Consider the following 23,391-nt stretch of genomic DNA (forward strand, 5'->3'; position numbering starts at 1 on the left):
TTTAATGATTTTAAATGATTTAAATTGCAGCATAAATAACCAATACAAATAAAAACTCGATACAAAATGTCTATTGTTTAATTTTAAATTAGTTGTTTTCTTAAATTGATTTAATTTTATACTGTTTTGTTTTATGAGAAAAACAAGCCAAGTATATTGGAATATATGTTTATGAAATGTAGGATGTTAGGAATAAAATAGTGAATAAACAAGCAAAAGAAAAATTGCTTATTTAAGTCAGTATGTTGCTTATCAAAGACAAAGAATGGGAATTGAAGATTATGCTAGCTTTAGTGTACTAATAATCTTAATTTTAATAATGACAGGAGGCGAGTATTTTGCATATCTCTCTTTACTAACTCCATACAGCAGTAAAGAAACACATAGAAAAAAGAACCAATCACAGGAGAGCAGGATGTACATAATGCAACGTGACCTCATCATTTCCTCTTACAGAAAGCGACATTAAGCGGAAGTAAATATATATCAAGTAAAAACTAATAAAAACTCCAAATTCCCATGTGTGAAGGAGCAAACTTCCAAAGAATTCTATACGAACGAAAAAGAGATCGGGTTGAGTCAAATCTGAAGGATAAAAATTCCCAATAGGTTCACACAAACCAAATGTCTTCAAAGACGAATCATACTGAAAAGAGAATGTGAGACAGGTTTAGACATATAGTCATGAACATGTAAATCCAAGTAACATACCATGTATATCATCTCATCTGAGAATATAGTAAACTATAAATCTGATAACTAAGAACTGTAATGTAAACTCTAATGAGGATTCCAGATTAATGGAAGGACAATCATAATATAAGCAAAAACGTGAGAGGCAAACCTACCTGAGCCCCTGATACCTACAAAACGAACGAATAGAAAGGATGGGCAGCGAAGCAGGGAGGGGAAATACTCACCTCCTGTCAGTATTAAAATTAAGATTATTAGTACACTAAAACTAGCATAATCTTCAATTTTACAACATGACAGGAGGCTTTGTATTTTGCATTTTTAACGCTGAGAAAAGAATATAGGACTAAATAAGAATCCTAAGGTGCGTTGAGAGATCCAGCACTTCGGCATTGCGGAGAAGACCTCCCCGTTGAACGCCCTCACATCCGCTATCTGACGGGAAACTACATGAGACCAAGCCTGAAAGTCTGTCAGCAGTATGTCTAGTCCCCTAGAGGGACAGGAGAACAACCTCCCCATCCCACAAGCTGGAAGTGCATGTCATTGAGTAGTTGGTATCCCAGAGGATCCTAGTCCATAGGGAGTCCTCAGGTCAGGATACGGGCCGTTGTGTCGTCCCAATCCTCAAATAAGGGATCAAGATACCGTTCCAAACACCAAACAGGCCGGGAACATCCAAATGGAGGGGTAAGGTCGTCGCATCCCTGGGGTCCAAGAGACTCTCAAGAGGTCCCTAGCAGCCTACGATAGTTTGCCGACCTGCCAAGAACCCCAAAAAAGGGTCCAGGCCCCCAGGTAGCCGTCCCTCGTGGAATAGAAGATGTGAGTTCCCTTCGGGTCCATGAGGAATAGAAGATGTGAGTATAAGAAGGAGATCCTCTCCAGTCAGAGAATTTCCATAACCTGTAAGCATGGAAAGTATACGTCCCTTGGGAAGGTCCGGTCAGTCAGAGCGCGATCACCATCATGCATCGACTTATACTGTGACCAGTGAAAAACACCAAATCAGTCGGCCCTATGATATGTAAGCATGGAAAGCATACGTCCCTTGGGAAGGTCCGGTCAGTCAGAGCGCGATCACCATCATGCATCGACTTATACTGTGACCAGTGAAAAACACCAAATCAGTTGGCCCTATGATATGTGTCTCCCCCGGGAGACGGGTTGATCTGTGTTCTGCGTAGAAGACAGGAACCGAAGGAGTCTTTATGTTGTCTGATAACAAGCGTGAGTTTGTCCATCCCGGTGGGTGGTATCCCTGACCGTCTAATCTGTGGTCACCCGCAGTAGGGTGCAGCCGACCTAGCACTTCCTTAAAAGTCCATGGATAGTGAAGTATAGCACCAAGAATTCTAGGTATGAACCTTAGAGGGTCACGGTAATGCCGTGGAGAACCGTGTGAATATTCGCAAGGCGTGGAGTCGCCTACGAGCCCTCTGAGTGTATCGTTCCTCTACAAGCATGGAGGTTCCAGTCGGACCTCGGATGAACGTGGGTGTTGACGAGGTTTTGGTTTCCTGGATTGATCTGAATTAAACTGTTCAGGACGATAGTGTTGTAACGGACCGTTTCAGCATATGAGGGGTTAAAATCTGTTTAGGCGATAATCCCCTTTTCTCAGAAAGGCACAGCTACTGCAGAACATCAAAACTCACGAATTGGATATAGGTGAATGCATCAAACTCCCGAACTGCATACCAGGGAATAAGATAGCACTCCAAGCTGGAACCTCACGAATAGCTGCTAGCAGATGAATAGGAAAAGCAGACATCAGCTTACACTCCTAGCAATCAATCTCCAACAGCATACAGTGAATCCCCCCAAGAACGAGACAAGGCTCCGTGTTGAAGGTCAAGCAGTGGTCTGAGGTGCTGGGGCACCCAGCCTGGTTTTTATTACATGAGTACACATACAGGCCACACCCAGGGGGAGGCATAAAATAACCAATAGTATCACGGGTGCAACCCACACATCCCCTCCCCTTAGTGTGACACATAATCCCATTATACATACAGTAAAAATACAGTTTCCACACATACTCTGTAACTTTAAAACCATACATCACATTCACATAAAAATACATATCCTCAATCAATCCATTCAGGGGAACAACATATTAAAAAATCAGAAATCCATTTAACTATGGCATTAATCAGACCAGGGGTTCAAAAGTTAGTAAAAGTATATTTTGTTCCCCCTAGCTGGCAGAAAAAACATCCCCACAATGCATCCTGGTTTCCTCCCTTCTGCCCTGGAGATAATTGGAGAAGTAATCCAATTATCCAGGACTAGAGGCAGACTCCAGTAACCACATGGTTGCAAAACGACATAAAACACTTTAAAATACATAAAGTCACATTTTACACATAACACACAGACATTTCACATATCCCCAGATAGCTCAGGTCTGAGTACACATTATTAGGTGAATGGCACTCAGACCAACTGAATACAGTTTAATCGCCATAGAGCCAAAGTCTTTAATCACACGAATAGGCTCCATGGCATAGCTATCTGGGTTACTACAGCTCACACAGGGCAAGTACCAAATGACCCCACTGTATTTAAAGGGCCAGAATGAGTGACATACACTCTGGTATGGCCGAATACTGTTTTTAAAGGAACCAATCTCCCCGGGCCATAGTCCGAAGGCAGCAGGCGGGCAGCCAGGCTTCTCCAATGCAATGTGGCGAGATTGCTATTGTCACATCTCTCCCCTTTTCCAAACAGACTAACAGGGTATCTGACCTCCTGCCGGTCAGTGCCCTTGTTAGTACAGCAGCCCACCCACAAAACAGAAACAGCAGTACAGCCCACCCACAATAACTGGTTACTACACCTGGGTAGGTGCACCTGGGTAGGTCCATGTCCAGGTGCCTCACCATGGCTGTGTGGGGGACTGGTAGGCTGCCTTGGTGGGTTGCTGAGTGGCAGAGACCAGTGGTACTTTGCCCTGATGCCAGCACTACCACGGGAGTAGTCTGGTTGAAGCCTGGTTGCTGGAGACCGACTGTCTCCCCTTTAGCTGCACTGCTCTGCTGCTGGAGACCGACTGTCTCCCCTTTAGTTACACAGCTCTGCTGCTGGAGACCGACTGTCTCCCCTTTGGCTAAACAGCCCTGTCGTGGGGGGGCAGGACCGACCATCCCTACCCCCTGTGTGGTAAGTGCAGAGACCACGGTCCCATCTGCACCGGTGGGGGGCTTACAGTCTCCCCCTGGTACATTAAGCTGCCGCTGGGGAGAGGGGGTAACAGGCTCCTCTCCCAATAGAACACTCTGCCGCTGGGGAAAGGAGACTGGGCTCTCTATTCCCTGCACATTACGGATCCGCCGCTGGGGAGAGGTGGTAGCAAGCTCCTTTCCCATACATACTTTCCGCCTTTGTGGAGGGAGACCGACTGTCTCTCCTCCCAATACAGTGTCCTGCTGCTGGGGAAAGGAGACTGGGCTCTCTATTCCCTGCTGGACACTCTGCCGCTGGGGAAAGGAGACTGGGCTCTCTATTCCCTGCACATCAATGATCCGCCGCTGGGGAGAGGTGGTAGCAAGCTCCTCTCCCATACATACTTTCCGCCTTTGTGGAGGGAGACCGACTGTCTCTCCTCCCAATACAGTGTCCTGCTGCTGGGGAAAGGAGACTGGGCTCTCTATTCCCTGCTCATCAATGATCCGCCGCTGGGGAGAGGTGGTAGCAAGCTCCTCTCCCATACATACTTCCATCCTCTGTGGAGGGAGATCGACTGTCTCTTCTCCCAATACAGTGTCCTGCTGCTGGGGAAAGGAGACTGGGCTCTCTATTCCCTGCTGGACACTCTGCCGCTGGGGAAAGGAGACTGGGCTCTCTATTCCCAAAAAATCACGCTGCTGCTGGGGGGTAGGGCCAACTACCTCTGCCCCCTGTAACTCAGCCTGCCGCTGGGGAATGGAGTCTGGGCTCCCAATTCCCAATAAATCACGCTGCTGCTGGGGGGTAGGACCAACTACCTCTGCCCCCTGTAACTCAGCCTGCCGCTGGGGAGGGAGGACGCTGCTCTCCTCTCCCTGCACTTCACACTGCCTTCCCGGCATATCACTCTGCTGTTGGGGGGTAGGACCAACTACCTCTGCCCCCTGTAACTCAGCCTGCCGCTGGGGAATGGAGACTGGGCTCCCAATTCCCTGCAGGACCGGTGGAGAGACCTCGGTCCCATCTTTACCGGCCACCTGGGGTTCTTCCCAGTAAATCTCCACAATATCTTCCCAGCGGAATGGGTCTGGATCTGGGTCTGTCCCTTTACTGTCCTGCTGAGCCTTCCCAATGGAGTGGAAGAGATCTCGGTAGTCCTGCTCCAGTTCCCACTCCATGTTTGCTAGGTGAGCCAGGTCTTGCTCTACCTCATGGGGGTCATCCCACTCATGCCTAGCCTCCCTCTCATAGAAAATATCCTGAAGTCTGGTTTGCGCAGGGCTCCCGAAGCCAGGCTCTGCAAAGGACTCCCATAACAAGCCAGGACCATCAAACTCCTCTCCCTCTGGCTTGTCATGTTCGGCTGTCCAGGGTATATACTGTGCCATATACCACCAGAGCGCCTGGTAGGCATCCTCCAGCCACAGCTCCTGCCATACCCTGTGCTCGAGCTCCTTTACCCATTGCTCCAGAGGCTGCTCTCCCAGGAAGGGCATCCGCAGTGCCAGTCGTGTCTGCCATCGCTGCTCTTCACTGGGGAGACTCTTGCCCCGCTGGTACTGTACGTTATCCAGGGCCTGGTACCAAATGCCTTTCCTCAATGCATCCCGGTCATCTATGTCACCCTCCTCGTACTCCACTGCTGGTTCCATGCTGTTGCTTTTAGGGTTGCTGTACTGGGACATGCGTTGCCCTCAAATTGTAAAAATCCAAAGCAATGGTGTTCTGTAGCTGTCCTTCTGGCTGTAGGAACGATCCCACCGCTGCCACCAATTGTAACGGATCGTTTCAGCATATGAGGGGTTAAAATCCGTTTAGGCGATAATCCCCTTTTCTCAGAAAGGCACAGCTACTGCAGAACATCAAAACTCACGAATTGGATATAGGTGAATGCATCAAACTCCCGAACTGCATACCAGGGAATAAGATAGCACTCCAAGCTGGAACCTCACGAATAGCTGCTAGCAGATGAATAGGAAAAGCAGACATCAGCTTACACTCCTAGCAATCAATCTCCAACAGCATACAGTGAATCCCCCCAAGAACGAGACAAGGCTCCGTGTTGAAGGTCAAGCAGTGGTCTGAGGTGCTGGGGCACCCAGCCTGGTTTTTATTACATGAGTACACATACAGGCCACACCCAGGGGGAGGCATAAAATAACCAATAGTATCACGGGTGCAACCCACACATCCCCTCCCCTTAGTGTGACACATAATCCCATTATACATACAGTAAAAATACAGTTTCCACACATACTCTGTAACTTTAAAACCATACATCACATTCACATAAAAATACATATCCTCAATCAATCCATTCAGGGGAACAACATATTAAAAAATCAGAAATCCATTTAACTATGGCATTAATCAGACCAGGGGTTCAAAAGTTAGTAAAAGTATCTTTTGTTCCCCCTAGCTGGCAGAAAAAACATCCCCACAATGCATCCTGGTTTCCTCCCTTCTGCCCTGGAGATAATTGGAGAAGTAATCCAATTATCCAGGACTAGAGGCAGACTCCATTAACCACATGGTTGCAAAACGACATAAAACACTTTAAAATACATAAAGTCACATTTTACACATAACACACAGACATTTCACATATCCCCAGATAGCTCAGGTCTGAGTGCACATTATTAGGTGAATGGCACTCAGACCAACTGATACAGTTTAATCGCCATAGAGCCAAAGTCTTTAATCACACGAATAGGCTCCATGGCATAGCTATCTGGGTTACCACAGCTCACACAGGGCAAGTACCAAATGACCCCACTGTATTTAAAGGGCCAGAATGAGTGACATACACTCTGGTATGGCCGAATACTGTTTTTAAAGGGCCCAATCTCCCAGGGCCATAGTCCAAAGGCAGCAGGCGGGCAGCCAGGCTTCTCCAATGCAATGTGGCGAGATTGCTCTCGTCACAAGTGTATCGTCTCCATCACCTGAATTCGTCATTGCCCTCCAGGCTCCAAGCCGATGGAACGGGAAAAAGAGCCGATGTTTCGGACGCGTCTCCGGGAACTTGGGTAAGGTCGCCGGGAGGGAAGGAAAACGACCATCATGACGTGTCTTTAGGTCCATGAACGCAAGTCAGTTGATTACGTGAAAGGGGTCCTCCTCAGGTTTGAGTGTCTTCCATCTAGATGCGGTGGGATCCCCTGTGGATGTAGTAGAAGGTAAAATGATGGTACCCTAGGGGTGTTCCCCTGCGGCAAAACGGTACCCAATGTATCTGTAACGGACCGTTTCAGCATATGAGGGGTTAAAATCCGTTTAGGCGATAATCCCCTTTTCTCAGAAAGGCATAGCTAATGCAGAACATCAGAACTCACGAACTGGATATAGGTGAATAAGGTAGCACTCCAGCTGGAACCTCACAAATAGCTGCTAGCAGATGAATAGGAAAAGCAGACATCAGCTTACACTCCTAGCAGTCAAATCTCCAACAGCATACAGTAAATCCCCCCAAGAACGAGACAAGGCTCCGTGTTGAAGGTCAAGCAGTGGTCTGAGGTGCTGGGGCACCCAGCCTGGTTTTTATTACATGAGTACACATACAGGCCACACCCAGGGGGAGGCATAAAATAACCAATAACATAGATGTTACCTCCCACACATCCCCTCCCCTTAGTGTGACACTTAATCCCATTATGTGTACAGTTCAAAATATACTTTTACATAACTTTCATAACTTTACAACCATACATCGTATCCACATAACAATCACATATTCAGACTCAGCATACTTTAAACATAAACACTTCCAAAATTCAGGCAAATCCCTGCAGTGGATCAAAAGTTACACGGAAGTCCTTTTATGACCGACCGCAAGCACATTTTCTTGCCCAAAAAAGTTCCATAGATTTGGGCTGTGCGGTCGGTCAATTCCTGGCATAAAAACGGCTAAGTCCCATTCGAAGTGTGCCTGTACTTCGACTTTAGTCGAAGTGTCGAGTGGAGTTGATGTTAAGGGTCGGCAGTGTTCGAAGTTAAAATGGCCGCCGCCACGTGGTCCTTTGTCCGATACCGGCCACTTCGACGACTTCGACAACTTCGGTAACTTCGGTAACTTCGACAGCTTCGACAGCTTCGACAGCTTCGAATGTGTCCAAAGTGCCATATACAAAAGTACCAATCTGTCCACAAAGTATTTAAAGAGCTAGGGACAGTATAATACAATCCACCTGCCCAAAAGTAGTTCTTAAAGGGTCAGTACATTATGGTAGCAGTCCATAAGCCCCAATTCAGTCCCTTAAAGGGCACTATCTCCCAGGGACCATAATCACTGGGCAGGAGGCTAGCAACCAGGCTTCTCCAGTTCTCAGTGGCGAGGTTGGTTTCGTCACAGTATCTATGCGTCCCGTGTTCACAGTCCACTTATCTAGAGCACCATTGGCTGACTCTTGCTCTATATGGGCAGTAGAGTTAACGATAGCTGGTACCGGGTCAGATGTCCCACAGTGGTTGGCGTCCAGCTCTGTTGTCAACCGGTTCCAAAGAACACCCCTTGTAAAGGGAACCGTATCACACCTCCACCCTGGAGGTTCGGGTCCTGATGAGAGCTGCAGGACCCTCACGTGTGTATTAAGCTCCCTTTGGAACTGTTGTGCCATGTGCCTGGGGTTCTGACCATTTTGGCACCCAGTTCCGCCAACCATCCGTCAATGCAGAGGAGTGCTGCTATGCGCGTCCCATGGGAGAGGCGAATACTGGGGTTTTCTGTGAGAAACAGAAACAGTTCTGAGTCCATAACCCAAATCTTATGCCCATTCCGGGACGGTGATTGGCGGCGTCCAGCACTGTTCATGGTAAGGTTGCGAACCATGAAAGGCATCCTCCGTTGGTCACCATAGTCGTCTGAGCTGTTCTGTCTGGCTTGGAAGGGCAAGGGTTGTTGACATTCTAAGCAAGAGGCTACAAAGCCACGGTGCATAATGATGTCCAGTAGGTTTATCGTAGTAACGGATACCCCTGTGTAAGGCATAAACCAGTAGTCAGGCACAGGATGCAGGGCAAACAGATTAGTCTACTATAAAAGTAGGCAGTGTTCACGGAAGACCTGTCGGGTCGTACTCCGAATCGCGGCCAAATAGAATAGACTGGGGCTCACCCAGTACATAGAGGTTGCCATTGCATGCCTCCGCTCAGCAGCACTGTGCAGCGCACGTATAGTGGGGGCTCACCCTAGGTGCACAGGGTATGAACCCTTAAGTGCTGGCGACCGCCCTGATAGAGAGTGTCAATCAGTTCTCCCATTATTAAATTCCCTTGACAAGGGAAATATACCTATAAGTAGGCGGCTCGGAACTCCCGTTCAGCGGTTGGTCGAGGTAGTAACCACACACATCTGTTCGGCATTCCAGTGCCGTGCACGCCTGGCAGGGGTCTGGTACATAGGGTGTGGGCCCTTAACTGAAGGCTGTAGAATTGGCACAGGGCATAAACCCGTACTGTATTGTGCCTCCTTGTCAATGGAGGTATTCCTTCGGCTGTTGGCAGGGGTTGCCGCCGTAAGCCTTCCCTTAGCCGGGTATTGCGGCCCACATATAGTAGGGGTCTCACCCCGAGAGCACTGGGTCTGAACCCTAAAGTGCCGGTCACAGCTTCAAGTTCAGATTTCCAATTATCAGATCGCTGTTGAGAGGGATAGGCCTTGAAGCATCAGTGTCGTAGGGGCCTCACCCCGGGAGCACAGGATATGAACCCTTAAGTGCTGGCCAACAGCCCGATAGGGCGTTTCCTACAGCTCCTCTAATAATTATTGCACCATCATGACAGATATTCTGAGCTTAAACTGTGTGTACGCTGGGGACGAAGGCTCTGCGCCTGTCCATGTCCAGCCAAACAGATTGGCGTATATCTAGTCGGGGTCACATCAAGTGTGGGTGCAGGTGAATAACCGACCTGGTGGTGCCCATTCAAGCCAGAGTCGCCCCAGTGGGTATATCTCTTTACACCATATGTAAGGGAATCCTGGCCAGCAGTTGAATTTTGACTGCCACCATATCGTAGGGTGAAGTAGAAGCTACTCAGTCAGGGTTTGACCCCGGGTGTCCAGCAGTATAGGATGTGACCGCTAGAACATGTCCTGGAAGAAAGCACAATTCGTGCTCTAACATGTAGTCTGAGGTAATAGGGGTAATCCCTTTAAGACTCCAGTACTGGTATAGAGTCCTGTCATAGAGTCCTGCCATAGCCTACTGATGTAGAGTACTGCGCCCTGTCCTAGGGTCAAGGGTGTGGTCCCTTTAAGCTGACACGTAGTTATACTGCACCTTCCTGATATGGGCACTGAATAACGGCTAGTCTGAGTCCAAGGGTGCTATCCCTTTTAGGGTGATATCCCTTTAAGGAGGTCCAGGGTGGTATCCCTTGAAGGAGTTCCAGGGTGGCATCCCTTTAAGGAGTTCCAGGATGATATCCCTTTAAGGGTCCTGTACCTTCAAACCACAAGGGTACAACATAAACCTGTACATATAGGGTAGTTTAAAATACTTACCCTTGCCTGGATTCGAACCAGGAACCCAATGATCCAACATCTGTGTCAGAGCAGCTTGTCAACAGGTTTATTGGAGCAAAGTGCAACCTTTTGATCCCACATCATTGAAGGTCTCTTCCTCCACCCAGCCACGTACAACACCAAGGGTCCCCGAAAGGTGACAACAAGCCCCCTGGGACGCCTGCTGTGTTTGGTCTTCCACCTCCTCAAAGCCACCTTCCTCCTCTGACTCCTCATTTTCAGACTCCTCTCTCTGCGTTGCCTCTCTCTGCGTTATTATAAGGTGTGTTAAGTAGTACTATTCCTATCAGTCTAATCCCTGTTACGTCCCCTATCAGGGGACGTGTATATGGCATCAATTTTAGGAACCGGAAAATATGCTTGGTCGGTCCTACTACTTCAAATTTTGGGCACTGCGCGTGCAATCTAATGTGCCACCAGATAGGAGTGGTGTGTTAAGTAGTACTATTCTTATCAGTTTAATCCCTGTTACGTCCCCCTCATCAGGCCTTTTTTAGTCGAATGTATCGCCCACTGTCAGTCCCTTCGGGATCCATCCCTCATTCCTCTTAATAAAGGTGAGGTAATCTAGACTTTTTTGACCTAGGCGGCTTCTCTTCTCAGTGACAATACCTCCTGCTGCACTGAAGGTCCTTTCTGACAGGACACTTTGTGGCGAAACCAACCTCGCCACTGGGCCCTGGAGAAGCCTGTTTGCCCGCCTCCTACCTGCTGACTATGGCCCCTGGGTATTTTGGGGCATATTGTATTTTATTGTGCGACTGCTGGCCCTTTAAGCACAGTGAATGGTATTTTATTGTACTGCTGCTGGCCCTTTAAGAACTGTCTGGGGACATATTGAGACTTTGGGTAACAATACCCTTTAAGACTATGGCCCCTGAAAACGTATGGACTTTTATTCGGTGTGTATGGCCCTTTAAGAACCGTCTGGGGACATCTTGTAACTTTGGTGAACAATGCTCCTTTAAGACTATGTCCCCAGACCTGTAAAATAACTTGCCCCTGGCTTTCTCCCACTTGGTTCTGTAAATAGGGCTTACTGAACCAAGTACCACACAGGCAGACCATTGGCGGATCCAGAGCCTGATCTCGGGAGGGGCACTTGTAGATTATTTAAATAAATAATCCAGACACAATAACCACTACAGCTCAGTGTAGTGGTTATAGTGCCAATAATGCCAAGACCCCCTCCCAGAGTAAGTAGTCAAACTGTTTAAGAACTGTTTGACAACTTACCTGAGGTCCTCTGGGAAATGGGGCTGTTGTAGGGCAGAGGAGCAGTGGTATGTGTGAGGGGTGCAGTGTGTGTGTGTGTGAGGGGGACAGTGTATTAGCAGTGTGTGTGTGAAGGTTGCAGTGTGTACGTGAGGGCGGCAGTATATGTCAGGGGTGCAGTGTGTGTGTGGATCAGTATGTGTGTGTGACAGTTACAGTGTGTGTGTGTATTGCAGTGTATTTGTGGGGCAATGTATGTGTGTGGGGGCAATGTGTTTATGGGGGCAGTGTGTGTTTGTAGGGGCAATGTGTGTTTATGGGGGGCAGTGTATGTGTATATGGGGGCAATGTGTTTATGGGGGGCAGGGGCAATGTGTGTATATGGGGGGCAGGGGCAATGTGTGTGTGTATGGGGGGCAGGGGCAATGTGTGTGTGTGTATGGGGGGCAGGGGCAATGTGTGTGTGTATGGGGGGCAGGGGCAATGTGTGTGTATGGGGGGCAATGTGTGTGTATGGGGGGCAGGGGCAATGTGTGTGTATGGGGGGCAATGTGTGTGTATGGGGGGCAGGGGCAATGTGTGTGTGTATGGGGGGCAGGGGCAGTGTGTGTGTGTATGGGGGGCAATGTGTGTGTATGGGGGGCAGGGGCAGTGTGTGTGTGTATGGGGGGCAATGTGTGTGTATGGGGGGCAGGGGCAATGTGTGTGTGTGTGATAAGAAGGATTTTTTTTTTCATGTGTGTGTGGTTTTTTTTTTTATTTAATTCAATAAATGTTATGTCCCCCCTCCCTTCTTACCTTTACTGGGAGGAGGGGGGACATCTTTCGTTCCCTGGTGGTCCCGGTGGGGTTCATTGGTGGTCCCAGTGGTAGGACTGAACTCTAGCCCGCGCTCCCGGGCTAGAGTTCCCTCTCGCGAGATTTGGAGCGTTGCCGTGGTAACCGCGGCAATGCTCCAAATCTCGCGAGAGGAGGACCCGGAAGAGCTGCTGGTAACAGCTCCCGGGTCCTCTCTCTCTCCCCTTCCGGTCGGCTGTCAGTAATGTGCCTGCGGACCGGGGAGGGAGATCACTGATCACTGATCTCCCTCCCCGGTCCGCAGGCACAATGCAGGGCTGGCACTTGGACAATGTCAGCCCTGCATTAGCCGGCCGGGGTGAATCTCGGGGGGGGCAATTGCCCCGTTGCCCCCCCCCTGGATCCGCCACTGAGGCAGACCACCCAGAAGTTAAAGTATGCAGGCAATTTACCTCCCAGGCTGTGAGGTTACTGCAGGTTAATTGCCGACCACTGGGTGGCCGCAGTTCGTGCAAACCATCTTTGTTCAGTCGAACGCGGTCAGCGGTGAATGCTAAAGATTCTGTGGAACTGAAATCGGCTACACATTTTACCGAATACCGCTGACCCTTACCTTCTCCTACACTTCGTTTTTCAGCTCCAGAGACTAAGTCCCGTTCGATTCGTTTTTCCGCATGAAATTGACCGACCGCACAGCCCAAATCTATGGAACTGTTTTGGGCAGGAAAATGTGCTTGCGGTCGGTCATAAAGGGACCTCCAGCTAACTTTTGATCCACTGGAGGGATTTGTCTGATTTTTTTGGAAGGGTGTATGTTTAAAGTGTGCTGATTCTAAATATGTAGGAAGATTTGATGTATGGATTTAAAGTTATAGCACATGTATAAAAACTGTAGTTTTCCTGGCTGTAATAATTATGTTAACTGGTTATCTGAGGGGAGTGGATGTGTGGGTTGTACCATGTATCTGACTGGTTATTTTATGCCTCCCCCTGGGTGTGGCCTGTATGTGTACAATTGTAATAAAAGCCAGGCTGGATGTGCCAGTCCAGAGTTCCTGTTTAACCCTCAAAGTGAAGTGTCGTCTCATTATTGGGGGAGGATTTATTGCATGCTGTTCCAGTTTGACTGCTAGGAGTGCAAACCTATTCGTATGGTTCCTATTCAACTGTCTACAGCATTCAGAGGCTTGAGAGGATCCGGTTTGGTGATTGTGGTGTCTGCCAGAGTGCTTGGAGTCCTCAGGAAGCGCTAGGAGCATTCTTTAACGGAGGTACCCAGTCGGGGTGCCAGGCGATCCGTTACACACTTGAAGCGGGGCAGGCCAGAAGTTCTATCACAAATTGGGATAGCTCAGGCCACAGGTCAAGCCTGCACACCCAGTAGTCAAGGGGTTCATCGCTCCTCAGAGTGTCGATATCTGCAGTTAAGGCGAGGTAGTCTGCTACCTGTCGGTTGAGTCGTTCTCTGAGGGTGGACCCCGAAGGGCTGTGGCGATGCGTAGGACTTAAAAAGCTCCGCACGTCCTCTATCAACAACACGTCTGTAAAGCGTCCTGTCCTTGCCGGCGTGGTCGTGGGAGGAGGAGGATTACTTTCACCTCTTCCCCTGTTAGATTCCCATTGTGCTGTGACATCACCCTTATACACTGTGTAAAGCATACTTTTTAATTTATTTTGGAACTGCTGCATCCTTTCCGACTTGCGGTAATTCGGTAACATTTCAGGCACTTTCTGCTTATACCGGGGGTCTAGTAGCGTGGACACCCAGTACAGGTCGTTCTCCTTCAGCCTTTTTATATGAGGGTCCCTCAACAGGCACGACAGCATGAAATACCCTATTTGCACAAGGTTGGATGCCGAGCTACTCATGTCCCGTTCCTCGTCCTCAGTGATCTCACTTAAGGTATGTTCTTCCCCCCAGCCACGTACAACACCATGGGTACCAGATAGGTGACAACGAGCACCCTGGGATGCCTGTTGTGGTTGGTCTTCCTCCTCCTCCTCAAAGCCACATTCCTCCTCTGACTCCTCTTCCTCACAATCCTCTTCCAGCGTTGCCGCAGGTCCAGCAAGCGATGCTGATAAGAAAAAAACAGAGTGTATAGGTGCTCGCTATAACGTGATGAATCAGTGAGGGCTGCTGTATACAATACAAGGATTCCCAAAACCTTGTGTATTAGTGAAACAGAAAATATAAAATATGGCGTATACTGCGCCCAAGGGTAATACGTACATACACCTCTGAGAGGAGCGTTGGTAAATACCTCGGAATAATAAAACAGAGGAAAAAATTATAGTGCAATACAGTTTATAACAGTGCAAATATTTGTGCTGGGTAACTATAGGAAAATCACTCACATAGAGTAGAGCTATAAAAGAGCTCTACTTTGTTCAGCATGGACGGTATAATCCCCGTCTAAGGATACAAGCTGGTACAGATGATTTTGATCCTCCAGATGAAAAAATGAAAATAAAAGAGAGAGACACTCTGATAGTGTAGTAAGTACTGTAAAACCAGGATAGTGAAATAAAGTATTGTACTTACAATTTATAGAGCAAGACCTGCTCTAGTAATCACAGCATGGGTGGTACTATCCCCACCTAAGGATATGATGGCACCAGGTAGTCAGCAGGACATCAAATGCAGGTAAAATAATAAAAGATAAGTGGCTAAATGCAATAAAATAAACTATTTATTATAAAATATTATACATATAAAAGTATAAGTCCAATTGTCCAAAGGGAAGGGTATCCCACTTGACGCGTTTCGCCTCTCCAGAGGCTTTATCAAAAGTGTCATTTGATGTCCTGCTGACTACCTGGTGCCATCATATCCTTAGGTGGGGATTGTACCACCCATGCTGTGATTACTAGAGCAGGTCTTGCTCTATAAATTGTAAGTACAATACTTTATTTCACTATCCTGGTTTTACAGTACTTACTACACTATCAGAGTGTCTCTCTCTTTTATTTTCATTTTTTCATCTGGAGGATCAAAATCATCTGTACCAGCTTGTATCCTTAGACGGGGATTATACCGTCCATGCTGAACAAAGTAGAGCTCTTTTATAGCTCTACCCTATGTGAGTGATTTTCCTATAGTTACCCAGCACAAATATTTGCACTGTTATAAACTGTATTGCACTATAATTTTTTTCCTTAGCGATGCTGATAAGTCTGTTTCTGGTGGTGATGGTGACCACAACTCTTCCTCTTCCTCTTCACGCTCATCTACAACCTGATCCAGCACTCTTCGCAGGGCACGCTCCAGGAAGAAAACAAATGGTATGATGTCGCTGATGGTGCCTTCGGTGCGACTGACTAGGTTTGTCACCTCCTCAAAAGGACACATGAGGGGGGCGGGGTCTGGCCGCCGAAATGAGAGGATGCAGAACAGAATGGCTCCTGCTTTTCTAGGCAATAATCACTATGTACAAGCTGAAGGTGTCCCACAAACGACCCAAATAGGTCACCAATCGAGAGGGGAACTAGCGGGGCTCACACTGACACCAAATACGGTTATCCCGGTCCCTGAAGGACCCCAACAGCACAGGGGGATGTATACCCAAGCAGTGCTTACTAACCTGAAAATGGCGGCAAATGCCCCTGAACCACAAGACAAGGCGCACTGGCCCGATATTCTACAACGGCTGGATGCCACATTTGCAGCCTTCTGGACAAAGCTGGAGGAACGGCTGGCTGGGGCACACACCCTTGAAGAGCACCTACCGACGGCATTATCCTCACGCCCTCGGCCACGAGGCGGGAGAGCGGGAGGGCAACACATCACCTTACCCAAAATGGCGGATACCAAGTGGGCTACACACGCCAGTGATGCCCGAGGCGACATCCACACAAGGCAAGATAGACTCTTCCTTAATGTAGGGCAACAACTGAGAAGTTGGAAGCTCCATTCTGCACAGCAGCAAACTGAGACCTACCCGCCTCGGAGAATCCAGCCCAAACCAACAGCTCTACCGGCTCTGGGGAAGGCGGCGCACCAGAGGATCAGACGCTGCACTTCACTTAGACACAAGGCGGCTGAGAGACAACCTTACATGCGACCTCGGACTGGAGGGCTGTGTCGGTCCGGGGTGCGGTGTAGCACCCCATGTACAGCGAGAAATACAACCCACCTTCCTGCACCCCGGTACCGCGACCGGCGATACGCCTCCTTAAGCAGACTGCCTCCAACTATCAAGTCCACCCCACCGAAACGGAGCTCAGACCTCGCTGTCATAATGACATCTTGCACCTCACGGAGAAGCTGGCTGCAACATATTGCCGAGTGGATCCACGCAACCCAGTGGCAGGCCTCAAGATCTGGCGTGGGTTACGTACCTAGGGTGGACTGACTGCATGTGCCCTGCGTCAGTTTTACACTTCCCCAGGATGCCTGTTGCCTCTACCTGCAGGGCTGTCATGCCCAACCCCTGATTGCCGAGGACTATTCTTACTTCAGATGAGCACAGTTTTCATTGATTTATTTTGTTCCGCACATATCGATATTTTACATATGTCTGTCTCATTCATGCAGTGTTGCTCTAAGGGCAATGCCAGAACGTAGGTTACTTACTGACTCCAAGGCCCAGTATCTTATTTGCCAAGATAGTTTATTGCTTCTATCCTACCAGTAGGTTAGACAACTTAGTTCTGCTAAATGTGATCACCCTCATGACCTACACCAGATTAGCATGATTTATAATAAATACAGGCTATGCATGTTAGGCTCTACTTATGGTATATAACTAATTTATGTTACTAGTTTAAGATATACTACATTATCTTATTTAGTCCGCATACCAGTCACGTAGATTACTTTGTTTGGTGGATATAGATGGCTTCAGCTTACACAGTATGCACGTTATCAAGTCCTTCACGAACCAAGCAACACAGCTGATTTTACTGCCTAACTAGCTACTCAACCGCACATCACGCAAGGCGCACAGAGCACACCATAAATACACTGTTAATACACATGAGCCCTGGTTATCTTACCATACCGTCACCCACCAGACGTTAACTCTAAGGCACCTATCGTATGCATCCGCCTACCCCAAGTCAACACTCTAGTCTACCTTTATCTGGACTACCTTTCAATATTAAAAATGTGCCGATATGTTATTGTTCTTCCTCACTAATATGAAAAGTGCACAGTTCCTCATGTCACATAACTGTTATAATTTATTTGATGTTATGCATGTACCAGCCGCTGTGACGGCGCAATCTTGTTCGCTTAACCTATGCACGAATAAAATAAAGAATATTAAAAAAAAGGACGCATGAGCCTACAGGCATTGCGCATGAGCGTCCAGTAACGTGGCAAAAAAATTCCCAGCTCCGCAGAGGCTGTCCTAGCACCCCGGTCATACAAATAGTCGTTAATGGCTTTTTCTTGTTGGAGCAGGCGGTTGAACATTAGGAGTGTTGAATTCCAACGTGTCGGGCTGTCGCAAATCAAGCGTCTCACTGGCATGTTGTGTCGCCGCTGGATATCTGAAAAGTGCGCCATGGCTGTGTCGGAACGCCTGAAATGGCCACACACCTTCCTGGCCTGCTTCAGGACGTCCTGTAAGCCTGTGTACTTATGCACAAAGCGTTGTACGATCAGATTACACACATGTGCCATGCACGGCACATGTGCCACCAACAAATTTCTTCCGTTGTCACAAACCACTTTGCCGATCTCCAGTTGGTGCAGAGTCAGCCACTGATCCACCTGTGCATTCAGGGCGGACAGGAGAGCTGGTCCGGTGTGACTATCTGCTTTCAGGCAAGTCAACCCCAAGACGGCGTGACACTGCCATATCCGGGATGTGGAATAGTACCTGGGGAGCTGTGGGGGTGCCATTGATGTGGAGCAAGACGCAGCAGCAGAAGAGGACTCAGATGAGGAGGTTATGGAAGAGGATGGAGTAGGAGGAATAGAGGAAGTGGCAGCAGTCCTGCCTGCAAGTCGTGGCGGTGTCACCAACTCCTCTGCAGAGCCACGCATTCCGTGCTTGGCAGCCGTCAGCAGGTTTACCCAATGTGCAGTGTAGGTGATATGCCTGCCCTGACCATGCTTTGCAGACCAGGTATCAGTGGTCAGATGGACCCTTGCCCCAACACTGTGTGCCAGGCATGCCATTACTTCCTTTTGCACAATCGAGTACAGGTTGGGGATTGCCTTTTGTGCAAAGAAATTTCGTCCGGGTACCTTCCACTGCGGTGTCCCAATAGCTACAAATTTTTGGAACGCCTCAGACTCCACCAGCTTGTATGGTAAAAGCTGGCGGGCTAAGAGTTCAGACAAGCCAGCTGTCAGATGCCGGGCAAGGGGGTGACTTTGTGACATTGGCTTCTTACGCTCAAACATGTCCTTGACAGACACCTGACTGTGGGCAGATGAGCAGGAACTGCTCAAGGTGAGAGACGGAGTGGTGGATGGTTGAGAGGGGGCAAGGAGGACAGCAGTGGTTGACGTGGCTGAAGATGCTGGACCAGGAGGAGGATGGCGGCTTTGAGTTTGTGTGCTGCTTGTACTCATGTGTTGATCCCATAGGTGTTTGTGTTGTGCGATCATGTGCCTTCGCAAAGCAGTTGTGCCTAGGTGGGTGTTGGACTTCCCACGACTCAGTTTCTTTTGGCACAGGTTGCAAATGGCATCGCTGTTGTCAGGGGCAGACACACAAAACGACCTCCCCCTGCTTCCAACTCGTCTCCTCCTCCGCTCTGTCTCCCCATCTGAACTTTCCCCCTGTTCTTCTTCTCTTCTAGCGGCATCCACGTGACATCCAAGGACGCATCATCATCATCAACCGCTTCACTTGTATCTGACAACTCAGTAAAGGAAGCAGCAGTGGGTACAACATCATCAACATCACACCGTACGTCCATGTGTGTAATGCTGCCTGAGTGAGACATATCCCTGTTATCTACATCCTCTGGCAATAATGGTTGCGCATCACTCATTTCTTCCAACTGATGTGTAAATAACTCCTCTGACAGATCAAGTGAAGAGGCTGTGATGCTAGTGTTGGTGGTGGCGGCAGGCGGGCGAGTGGTAACTTGAGAGGTGCCCGAAGCTAAGCTGGAGGAGGATGATGCGTCAAGGTTCCGAGCGGAAGCTGTAGAAGATTGGGTGTCCTGTGTTAGCGAGTCAACTATGTCCTCAGAACATTTCGACTTCAGGGTACGTGGCCTCTGAAAACTGGGCATTATTCTAGGGCCAAAGGGAATCACAGCACCACGACCACGACGGCCCCTGCGGGGTGGCCTGCCTCTGCCTGTCATTTTTTTTTCGATTAGTGATACTATGCATGCAAGCTACTGTGACAACAGATATGAGTGGCACTGTGCACTGGCAGAAGTTGGCAGAGTAGACGCTGTAGGCCTGACACACACGCTTGCAGACAACTAACTGCTATTCAATCTATTACAGTCAATTTTTTTTTTTTTTTAATGTACACTACTGTTACACCAGATATGAGTTGCACTGGTGTGACACTGTGCCCTGGCAGGCCATGAAACGCACACGGATGAAGGAAACTGACTGCTATTATTTCACAGTCAAAAAAGTGTTGTTTTTTTTAAATGTACACTACTGTTACACCAGATATGAGTTGCACTGGTGTGACACTGTGCCCTGGCAGGCCCTGAAATGCACATGTGTGAAGGAAACTGACTGCTATTATTTCACAGTCAAAAAAGTGTTGTTTTTTTTTTAAATGTACACTACTGTTACACCAGATATGAGTTGCACTGGTGTGACACTGTGCCCTGGCAGGCCCTGAAATGCACATGTGTGAAGGAAACTGACTACTATTATTTCACAGTCAAATTTCTAGTTTTTTTTTTTAATGTACACTACTGTTACACCAGATATGAGTTGCACTGGTGTGACACTGTGCCCTGGCAGGCCCTGAAACGCACATGCGTGAAGGAAACTGACTGCTATTATTTCACAGTCAAAAAAGTGTTGTTTTTTTTAAAATGTACACTACTGTTACACCAGATATGAGTTGCACTGGTGTGACACTGTGCCCTGGCAGGCCCTGAAACGCACACGTGTGAAGGAAACTGACTGCTATTATTTCACAGTCAAATTTCTATTTTTTTTCTTAATGTACACTACTGTTACACCAGATATGAGTTGCACTGGTGTGACACTGTGCCCTGGCAGGCCCTGAAACGCACACGTGTGAAGGAAACTGACTGCTATTATATTACAGTCAAAAAAGTTTTTTTTTGTTTTTTTTTTAAATGCAAGCTATTGTGACACCAGATATGAGTGGTGGCACTTGGCAAGTGGGCACAGTATACGCTGTGAGCCTGGCACACACGCTTGCAGACAACTAATTGCTATTCAATCTATTACAGTCAAAATTTTATTTTTTTTTTAAATGTACACTACTGTTACACCAGATATGAGTTGTGCTGGTGTGACACTGTGCCCTGGCAGGCCCTGAGACGCACACGTGTGAAGGAAACAGACTGCTATTATATTACAGTCAAAAAAGTTTTTTTTTGTTAAATGCAAGCTATTGTGACACCAGATATGAGTGGTGGCACTGGGCAAGTGGGCACAGTATATGCTGTGAGCCTGACACACACGCTTGCAGACAACTAACTGCTGTTCAATCGATTACAGTCAAAAAATTTTTTTTTTAAATGTACACTACTGTTACACCAGATATGAGTTGCAATGGTGTGACACTGTGCCCTGGCAGGCCCTGAAACGCACATGTGTGAAGGAAACTGACTGCTATTATATTACAGTCAAAAACGTTTTTGTTTTTTTTAAATGCAAGCTATTGTGACACTAGATATGAGTGGTGGCACTGGGCAAGTGGGCACAGTATCCACTGTGAGCCTGACACACACGCTGGCAGGCAGGCAACTGCTATTCAATCTATTACAGTCAAATTATTTTTTTTTTTAAAATGTACACTACTGTTACACCAGATATGAGTTGTGCTGGTGTGACACTGTGCCCTGGCAGGCCCTGAGACGCACACGTGTGGAGGAAACAGACTGCTATTATATTACAGTCAAAAACGTTTTTTTTGTTAAATGCAAGCTATTGTGACACCAGATATTAGTGGTGGCACTGGGCAAGTGGGCACAGTATATGCTGTGAGCCTGACACACACGCTTGCAGACAACTAACTGCTGTTCAATCGATTACAGTCAAAATTGTATTTTTTTTTAAATGTACACTACTGTTACACCAGATATGAGTTGCACTGGTGTGACACTGTGCCCTGGCAGGCCCTGAAACGCACACGTGTGAAGGAAACTGACTGCTATTATTTCACAGTCAAATTTCTATTTTTTTTCTTAATGTACACTACTGTTACACCAGATATGAGTTGCACTGGTGTGACACTGTGCCCTGGCAGGCCCTGAAACGCACACGTGTGAAGGAAACTGACTGCTATTATATTACAGTCAAAAAAGTATTTTTTTGTTTTTTTTTTAAATGCAAGCTATTGTGACACCAGATATGAGTGGTGGCACTTGGCAAGTGGGCACAGTATACGCTGTGAGCCTGGCACACACGCTTGCAGACAACTAATTGCTATTCAATCTATTACAGTCAAAAAATTTTTATTTTTTTTTAAATGTACACTACTGTTACACCAGATATGAGTTGTGCTGGTGTGACACTGTGCCCTGGCAGGCCCTGAGACGCACACGTGTGAAGGAAACAGACTGCTATTATATTACAGTCAAAAACGTTTTTGTTTTTTTTAAATGCAAGCTATTGTGACACTAGATATGAGTGGTGGCACTGGGCAAGTGGGCACAGTATCCACTGTGAGCCTGACACACACGCTGGCAGGCAGGCAACTGCTATTCAATCTATTACAGTCAAATTATTATTTTTTTTAAAATGTACACTACTGTTACACCAGATATGAGTTGTGCTGGTGTGACACTGTGCCCTGGCAGGCCCTGAGACGCACACGTGTGGAGGAAACAGACTGCTATTATATTACAGTCAAAAACGTTTTTTTTTGTTAAATGCAAGCTATTGTGACACCAGATATTAGTGGTGGCACTGGGCAAGTGGGCACAGTATATGCTGTGAGCCTGACACACACGCTTGCAGACAACTAACTGCTGTTCAATCGATTACAGTCAAAATTGTATTTTTTTTTAAATGTACACTACTGTTACACCAGATATGAGTTGCACTGGTGTGACACTGTGCCCTGGCAGGCCCTGAAACGCACACGTGTGAAGGAAACTGACTGCTATTATTTCACAGTCAAATTTCTATTTTTTTTCTTAATGTACACTACTGTTACACCAGATATGAGTTGCACTGGTGTGACACTGTGCCCTGGCAGGCCCTGAAACGCACACGTGTGAAGGAAACTGACTGCTATTATATTACAGTCAAAAAAGTATTTTTTTGTTTTTTTTTTAAATGCAAGCTATTGTGACACCAGATATGAGTGGTGGCACTTGGCAAGTGGGCACAGTATACGCTGTGAGCCTGGCACACACGCTTGCAGACAACTAATTGCTATTCAATCTATTACAGTCAAAAAATTTTTATTTTTTTTTAAATGTACACTACTGTTACACCAGATATGAGTTGTGCTGGTGTGACACTGTGCCCTGGCAGGCCCTGAGACGCACACGTGTGAAGGAAACAGACTGCTATTATATTACAGTCAAAAACGTTTTTGTTTTTTTTAAATGCAAGCTATTGTGACACTAGATATGAGTGGTGGCACTGGGCAAGTGGGCACAGTATCCACTGTGAGCCTGACACACACGCTGGCAGGCAGGCAACTGCTATTCAATCTATTACAGTCAAATTATTATTTTTTTTAAAATGTACACTACTGTTACACCAGATATGAGTTGTGCTGGTGTGACACTGTGCCCTGGCAGGCCCTGAGACGCACACGTGTGGAGGAAACAGACTGCTATTATATTACAGTCAAAAACGTTTTTTTTTTGTTAAATGCAAGCTATTGTGACACCAGATATTA

Source organism: Pelobates fuscus, chromosome 11 (genome assembly GCF_036172605.1).
Source record: "Pelobates fuscus isolate aPelFus1 chromosome 11, aPelFus1.pri, whole genome shotgun sequence".
NCBI lineage: Eukaryota > Metazoa > Chordata > Amphibia > Anura > Pelobatidae > Pelobates > Pelobates fuscus.